General features: G+C 44.2%; 2 protein-coding genes across 8 annotated transcripts in view; one reads left to right on the top strand and one right to left on the bottom strand.

The window, feature by feature from the left end:
* Positions 1–13,253, bottom strand: part of SMIM14 (small integral membrane protein 14) — a 720,432-nt gene that overhangs the window by 674,302 nt on the left and 32,877 nt on the right. The gene's annotated exons all lie outside the window — the stretch shown is intronic.
* RHOH (ras homolog family member H) overlaps positions 4,868–13,253 on the top strand; it is a 63,657-nt gene continuing 55,271 nt past the window's right edge. For 4 of the 7 annotated variants that reach the window (XM_050790391.1, XM_050790392.1, XM_050790383.1 and 1 more), the window contains exon 1: positions 7,469–11,134. The gene's annotated coding sequence lies outside the window, so the exon portion shown is untranslated. Of the gene's footprint in view, positions 5,196–5,847; positions 7,040–7,468; positions 12,499–13,253 lie in introns of those variants that run through there. The other 3 variants (XM_050790389.1, XM_050790384.1, XM_050790385.1) reach the window with 3 other exon arrangements.

Raw genomic sequence — 13,253 nt, 5'->3', positions numbered from 1 at the left:
CCTAGGACTGAGCCACCAGGAGCAAAGAAAGGAAACATTGCCTTCCAGAAGAACATGGTTGACTCTGGTGCCCATACTTGTCTCTCTTTCATTGAGCCCATGACTATATTTCCTGATAAGCCATGCCAACTGGTGTCAAGTCTCATCTGGATAACATATTTTGTTGTTGTCATTGTTGTTGTTTTTTTATCTATGGGCCTAATTGCAATTTATAAATAAGTACGTATTTTCACACAGATATTTTAAAGCTGGTTCTTTTCATGATAATTACATCAGTAATAAAGTGAATGAAATTGACAATTTTACTTAACTGACTCAACATTTATCATTTATCTTGAGCAGGGAATACTTCCAAGACAAGAAATTGATTGGCGAGGAAGAAGGGATATGCTAATCTGAATCTGGCTTCCCAAAGCTTTAGCCAAATTATTCCTGATTTGCCAACAGGTCAAATATAAAATTTCTCTTGAAGTAAGGAAAACTTAAGGAGTGTTCTATGTTCTGGTGAGCTGATTTTCTCAACCATTTTTAATACCGTAAATGGAATCTTTAAAAACAAACAAACAAAATCTACATTCATCCAAAGCCAAAAATCTGTACACATTCTGGACATTTGTGCAAAAAAAAATTTAAAAGGCTACATGGAGTTAAAATGACACTGGTCATTTACTCTCTAACTCAGGACATACCCTGACTTCCTTGTGTTGGTTATATGTCACTATAAGATGCAGTTATTTATTTATTTTTAATTTTTTTCTATTTTTTGTAGAGATGGGGTCTTGCTATGTTGCCCAGGCTGGTCTCAAACTCCTGGTCTCAAGTGATCTTCCCATCTTCGCCTCCCAAAGCACTAGGATTACAAGTGTGAGCCACTGTGCCCAGGCTAAGATGCATTTTACGGCCCGGCGCGGTGGCTCAAGCCTGTAATCCCAGCACTTTGGGAGGCCGAGACGGGCGAATCACGAGGTCAGGAGATCGAGACCATCCTGGCTAACACGGTGAAACCCCGTCTCTACTAAAAAATACAAAAACTAGCCGGGCGAGGTGGCGGGCGCCTGTAGTCCCAGCTACTCGGGAGGCTGAGGCAGGAGAATGGCGTAAACCCAGGAGGCGGAGCTTGCAGTGAGCTGAGATCCGGCCACTGCACTCCAGCCTGGACGACAGAGCCAGACTCCGTCTCAAAAAAAAAAAAAAAAAAAAAAGATGCATTTTACTCACTTAAGAGAACCAACCTGTTCAGATTATGAATTGACAAGTCATATCAATTCTAGTTTTGAGTGACTTTCAGAAGACAATCACACACTTCATCTACAAATCAGCATATGTCTGTAACATCTTCCACAACTCAGGAGGGCAGATGAAAGCCATTCTCACACATGTCGTTCACATTATCAGCAGAAACTGTGCGGTGGTGGGTGGAATTCCTTTTGTTTAGTTGTATGATGGTGATAGCTAATTAAAATGGCATTTAAAAATGAATGTCTAAAACTTGTGCTAACCCAGGAAAATACAGGCATCTTAGGAATAAGAAGACAAAAAGAGACAAAGAACTATTCTTTAAAAGTGCAAGGAACAGAGAGAGGGCAAGGGAAAAGGTTTCTTCTGGAGTGGGGAGGAAACACAAAACAACAACAAAAGAAAATGTTTATTCTTTTTTGGATGAGAATAAGAGTAGCCTTTGAAATTTAAAATTGATCTTTGTCAATGAGTCATTTGGAATTCAGGATCAGGCAAACTAACTTGAGAGGCTCGGGTACTCCCCTAGTGGAGAGACCTAACAAGTAATATTTAAATAATGTAGCTGCAGCCTGAAGTCAAGGATACCAAAGATATTGGCAAATGTCAACTGGCTACCATCATAAAGGTGTGCAAAGGTCAAGTATGGAATCAGGCTGTGCTGTTTATTGCCCCTGTGGCCCCGAGCAAGATACTTAATCTTTCTGTGCCTCAGTTGCCTCCTTTGCATATGGAGATAACAATGGTACCTACCTCATAGTTGTTGGGATGATTGGGAAAATGCATATAAAGTGCTTAACTGGGCCCGATGCAGTGGCTCACGCCTGCAACGCCAGCACTTTGGGAGGCTGAGGCAGGCGGATCCCTTGAGCCCATGAGTTTCCAACCAGTCTGGGCAACATAGCGAAACCGGACTCTACAAAAAGTACAAAAATTAGCTGGGCGGGGTGCTGTGTGCCTGTGGTCCCAGCTACTCAGGAGGCTGAGGTTGGGGGGATCACCAGAGCCTGGGAGGCGCAGGTTGCAGTGAGCTGAGATCTGCCTGGGTGACAGAGTGAGACTCTGTCTCAGAAAAAAAAAAAAAGTGCTTAACTGACTAATCTAATGTAGTGCCTAATAAATGGTAAGCCAGTGTGACCATTATTATGAAATTATCAGTATGCTCTGATTACAAAGATCAAAGGAGGCCGGGTGCAGTGGCTCACGCCTGTAATCCCAGCACTTTTGGAGGCTGAGGCGGGTGGATCACCTGAGGTCAGGAGTTTGAGACCAGCCTGGCCAATATGGCAAAACTCCGTCTCTACTAAAAATACAAAAAATTAGCTGGGCATGGTGGTGTGTGCCTGTAATTCCAGCTACTCAGGAGACTGAGGCAAGAGAATCGCTTGAACCCAGGAGGCGAAGGTTGCAGTGAGCCAAGATCACGCCACTGCACTCCAGCCTGGCGCCAGAGCGAGACTGTCTCAAAAAAAAAAAAAAAAAAAAAAACCAAAAAAAAAAACAACCCAAAAAAAACCAACCCATCAAGGGAGCAGAGAATAACAAGCTGAAGAAGAAAGCAGCATGGTGGTGCTACGTTTTGAAAAAGCTCCTACAACCCTACAACTCTGGAATTTTCCACTAGGTACTTGGCTATGGTTATAGTTCTCTCTCTATGGCAGTCTGTAACGGAAAAGACTTTCAAGGATTCAGAGAAGAGACTCAGAAAGGACTCAGAAAGGTGGAGGACTGAGCAGTTAAGTGGAGGAATGGGGCTGAGAGATGAGCACCAACTTGCCCCGGGGTAAAGCTGCGTGGTCAGCTTCTCCCGCTGGCAGGTATGGATAGAACAGGAAGCGGACTGTGCTTCAGCAAGGAGGAGCCGGGGCTTGGTGATACCCGATGATCATTAAACCTATGGATTTATGCCAGTGTTAAAGACCATTGAACATTATGGTGGGGAGTGCTGGCTCACACCTGTAATCCCAGCACTTTGGGAGGGCAAGGGGGGTGGATCACCTGAGGTCAGGAGTTCCAGACTAGCCTGGCCAACAGGGTGAAAACCTGTCACTATTAAAAATTGTAAAAATTAGTCTGGCATGGTTGTGGGCTCCTGTAATCCCAGCTACTCAGGAGGCTGAGGCAGGAGAATCACTTGAATCCGGGAGGTGGGGTTTGCAGTGAGCTGAGATGGCACCACTGCACTCCAGCCTGGGCAACAGAGCAAAAACTCCATCTCAAAACAACATATATAGGCCAGGCGCGGTGGCTCATGCCTGTAATCCCAGCACTTTGGAAGGCCGAGGGGGGCAGATCACCTAAGGTCAGGAGTTTGTTTAAGACCAGTTTGGCCAACATGGTGAAACCCCATCTCTACTAAAAATATAAAAATTAGCTGGGTGTGGTGGTGGGCCCCTGTAATCCCAGCTACTTAGGAGGCTGAGGCAGGAGAATCGCTTGAACCCGGGAGGTGGAGGTTGTAGTGAGCTGAGATTGTGCCACTGCACTCCAGCCTGGGCAACGGGGAGAGTCTGTCTCAAACACACACACACACACACACACACACACACACACACACACACACACAATAGGCCATTGAACATTAAAATGGCTTTTGGATATTTTTTAAAAGACTAAATTTTTCATCTTTCTGTCAAGGACGTTCCTGACCATCCTTTTTAAGTATGCACCCTCCAAGTTTTCAATCCCCCTTCCTTACTTTGTTTTTCTTCTTAGTAATTAGCTCCCTGTAACATATTCTACTACTAGAGTTTCACGTTCATTGCTTGTGTTCCTAGTATGTAGATATAAACTCCGTCGAGCAGGCTGTTTTTGTTCTTGTTGTTCACTGCTATCTCCCTAGCACCTAGCCCAGTGCTCAATCAGGATTACAGCAAGTGTTCAGTAAATGTTTGTTGAATGAAAGGAAAAATTCTAATTTAGCTTAGGGCATTTGTAGTGGGGCAACCAGATGGCTTCAGGAGGCACTTCTGAAGATTCTGCATTGCTCAGATTATGCATAAGGAATAAAGTATCATTAACAATTTGGTTTTAAATGTTCTGTATCCTTTTAACTCATCACGACAATAAACACATGACATTAGAATCCTCTGATGTGTGAGCTTCTATGACTTTATTCCACATGAATTTGGGCCCTGCCAAAGCTTCTCAAATTTTGCAGTTCAACAGTTGTTATTTAAAGAGGGGGGAGGGATGGAGGGGGAAAAAACTCCAGAAAGCAAACATCCAAAACAGGAGTGGCTAATAACAGCCACTACGTATTGAGTATTTACTGTATTCCAAGCACTAGTCAGCTTTTCTTTTCTTTTCTTTTCTTTTTTTTTTTAATAAACCTCTTCCAAGTTAGATATTATACCTGTTTTGCAGATGGGCAGATCAGGGTCTCATCTTTAGTAATAAGTGGAGCCAGGATTTGCATCTTGTTTTGTCTGAATCCAAATTTGTATTTCTCCAAAATTTCAGATTGCCTTTTAGTGTAAGCTTCAACCTGTTCCCTACAGAACAGCGAGGAGATCTGTTATTTTGAAAAGATGGCAAGTTAACACTCGGTCTGCCCTGCCTCACAACTGAAATGTTTGCAGCACCCGCTGTGAGCAGATGTGCTGGGTTGCAGTTACCCTGTGATGTTTGTGCTCAAACTGAAGATCCCTATCAATGCAATGAGTAAGACACAAGTTTGAGAAGAAGCAGTGATGACCTTCTTCTTCACTCCTCCCGCTGATGAATTTCTACATCACTGTGCGTGTCCTGTGCTTTGCAGTCATTCCCTAGGAGCGCGGGCACTTGACCCAAAGATACTGCTCTTACTAACACTACATTTTAAACTCCTCCTCTGGACTCACTCCCAGAGCCTGCAGCACAATCTTTAAAAACTTTGTCAATGATGGCAAAATCTTTTTCCTTTTAGAGTGGATTTGATTTTAGGAGACAGCCATTCGGAGCTACATCCAGTGAATAAGGTGGGTTAAAAAGCCAGGTACCAGTTTGAGTCAAAAACAAGTTGTGAACAGAATGCAGAGATACTGGTTTTGTTTTGTAGTTTATTAAGCTGTCTCTCAAGGATATTGTAAAAAGGGTCTAAATGCACTTTGACTAATGTCTGCGATGTTGCAAAAGTGCATCAACTATCGAGGGACTGCTTTGAAGGGAAACGGTCATTTGACTACATTTGCTCTGCTCTGACAGGCTTTTTTAAAAAAAGGTGTATCATAACTTTAGAGCCACAGCTTGAATTATCACTTCGGATGCTATCATCTTCCACAACAAGACCCTGTCTTCTTATGAATTATGGCTCTGCAATAAAAAGAACCAGGATGTGAATGTTTGCTAGATCAACACAGTTATCCAGGGCAAACAAACCAGAATAAACATGGCAGTTGAGAATCCTGAGAACCAAATATTCACTGAAACAAAAAGCAATATGTTATGATACATTAACATATTTAAAGAGAAAATAAATGATGAGAATAACAGCAGGGGAAATGGTGTTTTTATGGTTATGGCAATAAGAGGGAAGCTAGAAGATGTTTCAAATGCTATTATCTGGTTAGGCAGGGTGGTTTTTTTTTTTTTTTTTTTTTTTTTTTTTTTTTTTTTTTTTTTTTTTTACAATGAATTAAAATGCATAAAGAGGAAATCACCCATGAGATTTCTAGCCTGTGGCATTTTGAAGCTATTTCAATATTCTGAATTTAGAAAGTATTTTATATCAATGTATTTTTACACTAAAAGTTACATCAGAATTAAGATCATTCTCTTAACATTTTATAGTTCTCATCATGAAATCTCTCAATCAGAAAGAAAGGATATTTTGTTTTAATACAGTTGTTCATCATCCAGTGGGGAACTGGGTGAGAATAATTGCAATATGACTAATGGCCTGGGTTTGAAATTCAGAGCCTTCAGACAAGGTTTTAGTACATATTACCTATCTTCACAACTCACTGAAATATTTTATTAGGTGGCATAAATGAGGGTCTGTGTAAACATTAAAAGCTACCCACTGAATCTAAATCATTTCAGTTAATATGCTAATAGCAAGGGGGAGGCAAAGGCATCTCACTAACCCAGCGTTGAAATTATTTAGTAGATGAATCATGTCTCAAGGTTTCTAAGATTTACTATTCCTACAATTACAATTGTCATTAAGAGTTTTCGCTGGTGTAAGTGGCATAACAGCTTTGCAATGAGCAAACATAGTGCTTATGCATGAGTTCAGGGTACACAGGTAGTTGTCATATTATTTTAAAAACCTCAGTAAAAGAGGTCTTTATTCACAGGAGACTATTAAAGTAAAAGTAAGCTGTTCTTTTGCCATGTCAGAGAACATTTCTGATGCAGGTGGTTTTGAGAAAGTAAGTCTTTGCTTTTTCACCTTGACCTGACTGGGACCGTTTGCACAGAGAATCCTGGAGGGGGCATGTTTAGGGCCAAGAAAATGGGCCTTGGGCCTCGGGGCTCTGGCTGCTCCTCCTTGCCCGCGCTGGTTCAGTTCTCTCTGTGGGGAGGCAGCGGGAGTGACCGGCCAGGACAGATGAATGGGGTGAATCTTGGTTCTGGTTTTCGTAGGCCATAGGGTCTTATGCAAATCATTTAACCAGTTGAAGTCTCTGTTTCCTTGGCTGTTAAAATAGGGTTTAAAGTGTTTACTGTAAAGGGCAGCTGTGAGGCTGTGAGATGGGAGAATCAATCTACTGGTCAGAAAGCGGTTGTTGAATGACTGTTCGGTGCCTGGGATTTCTGAGTGAGCAAGGCTGGACCCCGAGCCCTGGGACCTCTGAAGTGAACACCACAGGGCCGTTTGGTGAGTGCTCCGGCCGTGTTAACACAACGTGCTGTGGAGCCCCTGGGAGGGCACCTCACTGGGCTTGCAGGGGAGGTGGGTGGTGGCTGCAGATGGCTTCCTGGAAGATGGCTCAGAGGGGGCCTCTGAGTCCCAGTTAGGGACTGCGGACCCATGGTTTCCTTCCTCCTGCCACTCTGAAGTCCCCAGGATTTCCCCCTACCCCATCCCAAGGACGGACCACACAGCATCAGAAGGGACACGCTGTGGGGCTCGGGTGCGTGTGTGTCTGTGAATGTGTGCATGTATTTTCAGCATTTGCTTCCTCCTCTCACCACTACCCCTGTCGGTTAAAAGTCTGTTAAAAGAATGAGAACGAGAGAGAGAGAGAGAGAGAGAGAGGAGAGGAGGGGCGGGGTGGGGGAGGAGGGGAGTGGGGAGAGAGAGAGACACCAAAAAGACATTTCAAGAAAGGAAGAAAATTAGATGGCGACCCCCTGTCCCCTCTGTCTAAGAAAATCCTCTCTGCGATTAAACTGTGTGAAGATTAGAGGTGTGTAAGCCAGGAGTAGGAGGAAGCCGAGTGCTGGACTGTACTAGATCATCTAAAACTGGCAATTCCAGGCACAGAAAGCCAGTTCTTCGGATGCAGAAGGATGGTCAGCCATGGGGTGAAAGGGACAGGGGTCTCGCAGCCAGGCACGACAGTGCCCTTCCTAGTCCCTTCGAGGATGAGATGGGAGTGCTTGTGCCTGAGGACACCCAGGCCATCCCGACTCTGGAGTACGTCTCCACTTTCGTGCAGAAAATGGTACAAGGCCTGAGGCCTGGAGCTCGTGATAAATCATGCTGGTGGCGTTTCTAGCTTTGTTTCCCAAAGGGCAGAGCCTCACCTCCCTTTCTACTTAGGAGATGGAGGGGGTCTGTCCGTACAGGAAGCTGTCCTTGTGTGACTCCTCTGCTTTCTGAAGGGGAGACAGTGTCCCCCTTAAAGGACACTGGATCTCTTGTTGGAGGGGCAACCAGTTTTGAACTCTTTGCCTCTTTAAATCTTTTAGAAACTTGAATGAGACAAACTTTTTATCCTGAATTTTCTGAAGCATATCTGAAATCATTTTTCTTTATTATTATTATTAGTATTATTATTTAGGCTGAAGTCTCACTCTGTTGCCCAGGCTGGAGTGCAGTGGTGTGATCTCAGCTCACTGCAACCTCTGCCTACCGGGTTCAAGCAATTTTCCTGCCTCAGCCTCTTGAGTAGCTGGGATTACAGGAATGCACCACCATGCCCGGCTAATTTTTGTATTTTTAGTAGAGGTGGGGTTTCACCATGTTGACCAGGCTGGTCTCGAAATCCTGACCTCAAGCGATCTGCCCTCCTCGGCCTCCCAAAGTTTTGGGATTATAGGCGTGAGCCACCGCACTCTGCCTATTATTATTATTATTATTTTAGAGACTGGGTCTCGCTATATTGCTCAGGCTGGTCTTGGACTCCTGGCTCAAACAATTCGCCTGCCTCGGCCTCCCAAAGTGTGGAGATTATAGGCATGAGCCACTGTGCCCGGCCCATGAAGTCATTTTTCATCTCTGGATAAAACTGGAACATCAAAGCAGTGTTGTGGCATGGCACACTCTGTTAATCTCCTGCTGCATTCTCCCCGCCGCACGCCCTGGAGTTGCTTTTAGTGAACTCTTTGGTGAGATGCAATCAGCATACATGGAGGAAAAGTGTAAGGAACCACCTCACAGACTTGTGGCTGGCTGCGTGGAGTCTAAACATGGTGTTTCACTTCAGCCATGTTGTCTCTCTCTGGGAATCCAGGGGGCAGAGTTCCTCTTTAATCTCAGCACTGGGGAGCCAGGGAGGCCTCATGGTTCTGAGCTCTTTGTTTATGTTTCTTCCATGGGCAAAGAGTTTTCTGGGTGGTGGTAGTTCCTGCTTCATACCCGTTGCTGAAGAGCGTAGAGCCACATGGCATACATTCTCTGTAATTAACCTTACCCCGGTTTTAGTGTCGCTTTTGTCTTCACTTCTCTTGGCCTCGTTTTCATATTTCTTGTTTTTAATTGTTTCATTTTGCTAAGGTGTAAGTATTTTTGCAAGATGCTCTAAATCCTTTGATGAACAAAACCAGAAGTAAATAAAGTGTCCACAAGCTTATGTTCTGCTCAGCGGATAACATCACCATGGTGATCTGGCTTTCCACAGAGGATTTTCCCTTTCTTTCCTTTCTTTCTTTTCTTTCTTCCCTTCCCTCCCTTCCCTTCCCTTCTTCTGTCTCGTTCTCTCTCTCTCTCTCTTTTTGAGACAGAGTCTTGCTGTGTCCCCAGGCTGGAGTGTGGTGGTGGATCGCAGCTCACTGCAACCTCAACCTCATGGGTTCAAGCAATCCTGCCTTGGACTCCTGAGTAGCTGGGACTATGGGTGTGGTTGCTCAGCTAATGTTTACATTTTTGTAGAGATGGGATCTCACTATGTTGCCCAGGCTGGTCTCGAACTCCTAGGTTCAAGCAGTGCTCCCCCCTTGGCCTCCCAAAGTGCTGGCATTATAGGTGTGAGCCACCACCACCACACCTGGCCTCCCACAGAGGATTTTCTAGAAGATAATGTGCTCTTCGGAAGGCTCAAGGATCTCAGCTGGCAGATTGAGTTCTTACTATGCATCAACAAATTGACACTTGGGTTCATATGAAAGTCTTGTGAACTTGGTAATTGTGTGTCTATTGATAAGAATGCTCTCCTCGTACCATTGATTCCCTCTACAACTGTGCTGCAAGCACAGTCATCTGCTTTCACTTCTTTGAACATGCCAACTTCTTTCCTACCTCAGGGCCTTTGCATGTACTGTTCGCCTCTGCTTGGAATGTTCTTTCCTCCTTCTCATCCATTAGAGTGGCAGCAGCACTTTAGAATAATCAGAGGGGTTTAAAATAATATTGACGTCCGGTCCCCACCCAGCCCAATTAAACTCAAATCTTTGAGTGTGGGGCCGATGCACTGATAAAATAAAATAAAAGGCATGGAGTTGATTTTATCCTTATGGCCGGCAGGTGTTTTGACCAAGCTATCACTGTGAGCGGTAGCATCAACAGTTACTCAGGGATTCGGGGCACAGGGGGGTGTGACCACATCACGAAAGTTCCATTTGTTGGGTTAGGCGTTTAGCCATAACTTAAGTAGTTGCAGATGGTCTCTACACCTGGATTGCCCATTAGGACAAAACAAGTAAACTTGTGTTTTTAGGCAAATAATGAAACTCTGAGGAGTCTGAAAAAGCAACTCATCGCCAGGTACCTCCCAGCCCAGGTGCCCATCCACACAGGGGTGAACGCACGGCGGGGGCTGCTTGAACTCTTACTAAGCCTGTTCTTTGCAAAATATTATTTGATAGTTTTTAATGCAGCAAAGCAAGGCAGACAACCCACCTCCTGTTTTCCCCGAGCTGATGTGAGGGAAGTTCTAAGGTGCTGTTTCCTAAGCTCAGATTAACCAAGACGGATCAGTGGCATGGACTTTTTTTTTTTTGTAATTTTACTTCCATGAGGAATCATTTGGACTCTTCGGCCTTCCATTCTTCAGTTTTACGTAGGGCTTTGCTGGAGGAAAATGGGGCGAAGCGGGAGAGAAATACAGTCTCGGAGTGGGGTGGGAGATAAATTCAACGCAAACCCAGCGGTGCAGCAAAGGCCTTATTCTGCCTCTGATCTGGGGAAGTTTCATATTCTAATGGAGAGAAAACGCACGTGCACACACACCCCCCTAAACCCACACAAATGAAACCCCCTCTGCGGAGAAGCCGGCTACAGGAAACTGACTTAGGCACAGGAACTTGCTAATCTCTGTTGTCACATTCGGATTGCTCCTGCTGCCTCACGCACACTAAACCCAGCCATCTTGGGGTGGACTCCCTGCCAGCCCAACTCTTGTATTTTCAGTTCTTCTAGTGTGAACCAGTTAATGTTCTCGGGAGCGAGGGAGAGGTTAATCCTAGGAGGAAATCAACCACAGTGAAAAGGCTTGGGCCGCTTTTGTTTTCACATCCTTTTGCTGAACAAATTTGATTTCCGGAGTCAGTCATTTTACTGTCAAGAAATTCCTTCGGCGTTCTGCAACAGGTAAGGATTTTGCTTCTTTGAAAGTATTTCTTTGGTGTCAAAAGAAATTTTTCTAATTTTGTTTAGCTTTTACTCTAGGCCAAACGTTGTAACGACTCTGATCTACCTGCTGTAAGGTGTAGAACCAATTCATAGTGGGACGGACGGGGGGTGTTGCTTTGATATTCAGTGCCCCTCACCACAGTCCTAACAAGATTTTTGAAACATTAAAAGTTACAGTCGTTGGCTTTTTGATTTTCCAGATATTCTAGAGAATGCATATGCTTGTGACTGACTGTGGCTGGGCTCAACTGTATGGGTAGTTTAAATACTACCCAAGGTTTGATGAAGTAAATCTAAAGACTAAGTTGTGCAAATCTGAACTTTAAAGTTGTCTAGTTCAGAAATGAAACAGAACCGAAATTCTAAATGATGTAGATTTCAATCTGGAACTTCTAGCTTGTGTTTTTCACCTCTTGCCAATGCTAATGTCCATTTCCCAAAAGTGCTCTGTGATGTATAACATGTAGTTTTTAATTAAATTTAATTTTTCTTCTGAGGTGGTTTGATTTGGAGATATGCTATGAGGTACCAGTCAGTAGCCTGAGTTGTAACTAAACAAAGTTTGGGAAATCACCGGTTTTAGGTGCTTTACTAAATGAAAGTTGCCATTGAAGTATTCAAGCAGGCAACAAGTAGTTGGTGATCCCTTACTGGTTCTAAGCTGGTGCTGTGGAGGATATAAGAAAAATATCTTAAAAATCTCTACTTCGAAGGGCCGTATAATCTAGTAGTCGTGATAAGAAGTAAAATTTAGGAAGCAGTGCAAGATGAGAATTCAGTGATGAGTGGGGAGCACAGGCTTGAAGAGTTCTGTGAATTCTGTGGAGGTGGTCTGGGGGCAAACTGGAGTCGTCGGGAAGATCTGGGCTTTGGAAGGATGCGAAGTGTTGGTAGAAGAAGAAGGGGAAGGTGATTTCAGACTAGGAGGACCTTGTGGGCAAAGGCACAAAGGCGAGGCTGACGTGGAGATGATAAGGCCAGTTGAAGAGACACTGGAGAAGAGAAGATAGTTTGTTTTACACATTGCAGGAAATCAGATTAGACGGTTAGGGTGTGGACGCAAAAGGGAGGACCTTGCAGGCACTGGGGAGAAGTGACCCCATTCAATAGTCACTGGTCTCCCTCTGCCCTGGGCTGCGCCTCCTCGGCTCTCACGGCACTAGCAGAATTCCACGTGAGAGGAAGCTTGTCGAGTGTGGCCTCTTCCCACTGGGGCTGCTTTCTGCATCCATACACCTGACTGTGGGCCTCCATTTGCCCTCTACTGTCTTCCCTTGGGACATCATTTACGCAGAGAAAGGTTCGTGTGGCTCGGGGTACAGGTAAGACCTCCACCTCTGGTTTCTACATTTTAAGGAGGTCTTTCAATTATCCGGGAATTAAAGTGGTCTTCCTCTTGGGAGGACAAGTTGGTTGATGAATGATAAGCAAGTCTCTATTCCTCAAAAGCCAGTCCCCAAATTCCATGAAATACGTGTTACTTTCTTTGCATGTCTAAATGAGATGGCACGGGTATGCTTCTGTTCTTTTTCTGGACGTTGTTTAGAGAGTCAGTAGATCGTAATAATTCAGACACTATTTTTCTGGACCATAAAATATCTGAACCCATTTAATAACAAACATACAGCATGGTGAATAAGAACCCAACTTTTGAACCGGATCGCTTTGCATTGAATCCCCATTCCATCATTTCTGGGCTGTGGGAACCTCAGACAAGTTACTTCACTTCTTCAGTGCTCAGAGTTTTTAAAAAAATTCACAAAATAACTCAAATAACACTAATAATAACTGAAAATACCTACCTCAGAGAGTTGTTGCAGAGATCAAATGAGATAAAACATGTAAAGCATGTAGCCTAGTGCCTAATTAAAAAAAAATCTCTCAATAGATACAACTCTTATGATTCTTCTTAAGGACTTGGCTATTGACATAAATGAAGGTGTTATGAGCCCTGGCTTAAGAGCAAGAAGCCTGCAAATCCCAACGTTCGGCCGGGCGCAGTGGCTCAAACCTGTAATCCCAGCACTTTGGGAGGCCGAGGCGGGCGGATCACAAGGTCAGGAGATCGAGACCACAG

The sequence above is a fragment of the Macaca thibetana genome, chromosome 5 (assembly GCF_024542745.1).
Source record: "Macaca thibetana thibetana isolate TM-01 chromosome 5, ASM2454274v1, whole genome shotgun sequence".
NCBI classification, from domain to species: Eukaryota; Metazoa; Chordata; class Mammalia; order Primates; family Cercopithecidae; genus Macaca; species Macaca thibetana.
The sequence above is the reverse complement of the archived record's forward strand: the minus strand, read 5'-3'. Positions and strand labels throughout refer to the sequence as shown.